This window comes from Octopus bimaculoides, chromosome 9 (genome assembly GCF_001194135.2).
Source record: "Octopus bimaculoides isolate UCB-OBI-ISO-001 chromosome 9, ASM119413v2, whole genome shotgun sequence".
Classification (NCBI taxonomy): domain Eukaryota; kingdom Metazoa; phylum Mollusca; class Cephalopoda; order Octopoda; family Octopodidae; genus Octopus; species Octopus bimaculoides.
Window position 1 is genome coordinate 18,535,683 of NC_068989.1, and position 5,003 is coordinate 18,540,685.

General features: G+C 41.1%; 1 protein-coding gene across 1 annotated transcript in view; it reads left to right on the forward strand.

The window, feature by feature from the left end:
• The window catches only part of LOC106868091 (LHFPL tetraspan subfamily member 2a protein), a 38,084-nt gene that overhangs the window by 15,106 nt on the left and 17,975 nt on the right, over positions 1-5,003 (forward strand). The gene's annotated exons all lie outside the window — the stretch shown is intronic.

Sequence of the window (5,003 nt, forward strand, 5' to 3'; positions counted from 1 at the left end):
GTGTGTGTGTGTGTGTGTGTGTGTGTGTGTGTGTGTGTGTGTGTGTGTGTGCGTGTGGTGTGTATCTTTTTGTCTGTGCTTGTCTTCCCTGTCCACTGCTTGACAGCCAGTATTGGTTTGTTTACATCCCCTTAACGGTTCGACCAAAAAGATCAATAGAATTAAAGTACCAAACTTTAAAATAAGTACTGGGATCGACTTTTTTTTTAGTAAAAACCTTTCGATGTGGTGCCCCAGCATGACCGTAGTCCAATGACTGAAACAGGTAAAAGATAAATGATAACGCTAACAGTTGTCCATGCCTACATTTTCCCCCTCTCCCCGTGGCCGTTGATGCCCAAGAGAAAGGCCAAAGCGTTTAGGGGTCAGTACAATATGGGACCAATGTCATCGAAAGTGTTACTGTGAGAATACGGAGAGCCGGAAAAGCTGTCACAAGAATTTTATCAAGTCTCTAACAGTTCGGCAAATCTACCGTCCTAGATTGCTATTTTTTTTTTTTATCGATATCGAAAGCATGAAAGGCAAAGTTGACTTCGGCAGAATTTGAACTCAGAACATAGGGAGTCAGAATAAATACCATGAGGCATTTTATCCAACGTATTGATAACTCCGTCAATTCGCCACTTCTAGCCATGTTTCGCTTTTTTAACTATTTTAGAGTGCGATTAATTTATTATTGTTTTTGTTACCCACAAGTCAGCTCTTATCCCACTCATGATTACCCTTGTCTGTTTAGGGCAACGTGAATCATTCCCATCTTACACATAAAGATTCCCTTACACGAAGAAAAAAGACAGGATGGTCACAGCTGGAATGCATTTGAATCTCATTAATCTGCAATATCAAGGTTGACCCGAGAGCTAAGTAATAACAGCAACAACTCTGCAGAAGTACCTTCGACCTTTGCTGACCATTTTCAGCCAGTGGAACTGTTGGCCACTATCAGCCACTTGTACTTGGCACATTAACAGGGTGAGAAACTAACTGGTGCTTGACACACTAACTAGTTACTACCAGTCATTCTAAAAATTGTAGTGAGACCACAGGAAAGATATATTAGATAATGAAAGACAAGTAATAGCTTTCATTGGTCAGTACTTAGCAAAGATTGTCCAACGTACTGTTGATTATTTTGTCAATGTACCAGACCAGTACGATTGATGTTGGTAACGTTCTGCTTTAACTGTTGCCAGTCATGAGCACAAAGTGGTAGATGGGCGACCTGCTGGGGAAGGAGAGGCCAATACTTACAACATTGCGGTTCCACGAGCTTTGTAGAAGGTTAGTTGAAGTATTTTCTGTTTCAAAAGAGAGAAGCCAGACTTTGTGATGAGAGACTAGGGATCTTTTCTGATTGGCTGCATCTGTGGAAATTTGAAAGTTTATTGAAAGTTTTAAAATTTGGTGTATTTTTGTAATTTTCCAAGCTGAATCTCAGGAGATATTTTTTCAGGAAAAATGTTTAAAGAAAGTTATAGAGGTTTAAAGTTTGAGCATTTTCACCCAGTCAGAAAACAGGATTTGGAAGCTGTCATTTTTTTGCCTGACAGCACGTGTAGTCAACTGTAAACAAATGAAATATCGGCGGAATTCTACTTTATACACGCTGTATAACCCCTCATAACTTGGGGGGGGGGGATTTTCAGAAAAAAATTAGCGAATTTGTATTCTACACACGGGAATTCATATGATTATGCAACAACAAAAGCAAAAATTTGAGGGTGCGTGATTTAAGGCCTATTTAGCGGTTATTTTTAGCACATCCCACAACCACCACAATGAGTAGAATATATTTGTCAATACGTGCTTTCTCGCAGACAAAAGAGTTCTTGTGTTTGTCTTGGAACTATGGAAAAAGGCATGAATGTCTCTGTGGTTTACGATTGACTAAAATTACCCAAAATTTTCAAACTTTAAAAGCTAATAACTCTTTATTGATTGATTAATGGCGAAAATGAATTTCATGGCGTTGAATTAGCATATAAAACTCTATTATTTCATCAGAAATTGAATGATTTCGAACAGAAATTGAAGAGGTTGAAAATTGACAGCCAAACGGAAATTTCCGGGACTAGCTATGATAAAGATGTCCATTTACTTTGAGAGATCCTCTAGTTGCGTGCTACTCGTGTTTATTGTCAGGGAATAAGATGCAATGATGTTTTCTTGACATGAGCTGTACATGTATTTAGTTAGGTGCAGTCTAGATTAATTAATGTTATGGTACTCGTTATATTGTGTTAGCGTCTAATTTATTATGACAAAAGTAAGCTATGCTGTCAAATATTTTAGGTCCGTTATCCCTGGAAAGCCAAACAGACGTTTGCTAGAATTAATCAATCAAAATTCACAGCAAGGAAATGTATAGCCTGTACAACGAGACACAACCTCCTTCCTCCATCTTTCTTGGTCATCAGCCAACCTCATGTTTTCCATCACCTTCCTCCCTATTACAATACCTTTATTTCCTAAATAGATTTATCTGTACGAACAGTGGGGTTAACCAGGTCAATAAATGTGTGTGAAAAGAGAGAGAGAAGGGAGAGACAGAGAGCGATAGAGAGATATAGAGGGAGAGAGAGGGGATAGAGCGAAAGAGGGAGAGAGTGGGGATAGAGCGAAAGAGGGAGAGAGTGAGAGAGAAAGATGATGGTCGGAAAGTGTATTCGGTGAAAACAGTAGATCAAATTAGTGGGTCAAATTTAGTGCAGTTCGTGACTGTCCCACCAGATGTGTGTAATTTTACTCATTCAAGTGAAGTATACTTTTTCAAAGTTTCCGCTCAGTGTATTAAAAGTATTTAAAATAAATAGTTATCTAACTCGATATGTACTGGTTGGCTTTTTCGTCGTTGATCAACTTGATCAACGGTATTACAGAGACAGTATCTTAACCACTTCTGCTGTGCCTGGGCTGTTTCTAAAAGCAAGTTTTTACTCCAATCCATTCATATAAACGCTATGAAATATAAAGGAAAGTAAGTCAATACGTCTGCAGCGTCCATGGAACTGCAGTGGATGCCAGATATTGGTTAAGTATAGATGCCAGGTGACTTTCAGCAGCTTTCTCAGGCAGTTCATGTAGAAACGATTTAGCTTTATGGTGTAACGTTCATAAACCGTACATGTCTCACAAGTGTACAGTAGAGTAGGCAGAACAACTCCTTGGTACACCTTCAACTTGGAGGCCAGCCTAATGTCTCTCCTCTCCCACACTAAATCACGTAGCCGCTTGAATACTGAGCTTCTTGGCGATGTGTGCGTCGACCTTGTTGTCAATGTTCACAGATATGAAGCGTGTGTTAGCCTTCAGGATTTCCACTTCAACAGTGATAGCTAGTTCCACACACGGCTTTTGTCGGGCAGGGTGGTACATGATTTCTGTCTTCTGAGAACTGATTGTCAAGGTTGAAGTTGTTGCAGGCAGTGGAAATGCAGTTCCTACTCTGCTACATCTGGGCTTCTGTGGCGTTGTTGCAGGCAATGGAAATGCAGTTCCTACATCTGCAACTCTGCTACACTCTGCTACATGTGGTGTTGAATGCGCAGATCTTTGAGATCAACTCCGACACCTGAAAAACACAAGCGCAAGCCCGCCCTACCTGACGAAACTGCACCAGCAGAGGTGTCACCATTCATGAGCATAACAGGATTGCGAACTACCCAAGTCTGGAGCCAACTCCTTGCTTTCAGTCCCAGCAGACCAGCAGTGTCCGACCTGCAGCAGAGCCTTCCGAGCACGCTTTGGACTGATCGGTCACAACCAAACATGCCGTGCCCCGTCTTTTTCTCCCATGTGATGTCCTTGGTCATCGTCGACAACGATGGACAAACGAACGATAACCGTACTACAGAGGTGAAATAAATGCCGTTAACGTTCTGTTTAAACTTTTTAACAATGATCAACTCGAGCTGATCAAGTCTCTTTACTATGGCGTTGGGTTGACTAAAGCCTAGTAAATGAAATTGAATGATAGAAACTTTGTGGAAGACATCAGAGACGCTGCTCCTGTTTTGAAGTGGTAAACTTAACCCATCATCCGATTTATCATTATCGCCTGGCACTTGTCTACTTAGCAGATATTTGGATCAGGTGCCTCGTTTAGAATAACTCCCTCCCTTCCTCCTCAGCCACCACCATCACCCCACAGAGACACTAAAGAGTATCATGGTGCATTGCCCTTCCTCCTGTGACCAAGCCATTAAAAATAAATCTAAATTAGACAGTGGTATTGTCCTCCAGAATTACGGATCTCCGGAACGCATCTAGTTATTCAGCTGATGACGTATGCGTCGTTTAGTCTAGTCTCTTTGCTCGATCACAGCTGATCCGGTGGGTGAGTGGGTGGGTGGGGATCATACAATAACAAACAACTGGTGTCTGTCGTCTTCTGCTGAATTTGTCAATATAAACAAATATATCTTAACAAGTAAAAAGCTGTCAGATTAAGAGATAAGTATATCTCTGGCTCCGTCTGATGTTAGATTTGAGGTTGACATTTTGTAAAGTCAACATCAAAGCATGACCAGTTTTTGTTTATAGAGCTCAAATTCGGTCTGAACAACATTTATACAGAAATTTATGTAGTCATACTGGTTTCAAATTTTGGCACAAGGCCAGCAATTTCAAATAAGCGGGTGAGTCGATCACAGCAACTCCTGTACTCAGCTAGTACTTCTTTTATCGACCCCGAAAGGATGAAAGGCAAAGTAGACCTCGGCGGAATTTGAACTCGGAACGTAAAAACAGACGAAATGCCGCTAAGCATTTTGCCCGACATGCTAACGATTCTACCAGCTTGCCACCTACAGGAACTACGGTATACTCTCTTTTACTCTTTTACTTGTTTCAGTCATTTGACTGCGGCCATACTGGAGCACCGCCTTTAGTCGAACAAATCGACCCAAGGACTTATTCTTTGTAAGCCTAGTACTTATTCTATCGGTATCTTTTGCCGAACCGCTAAGTTACGGGGACGTAAACACAACAGCATCGGTTGT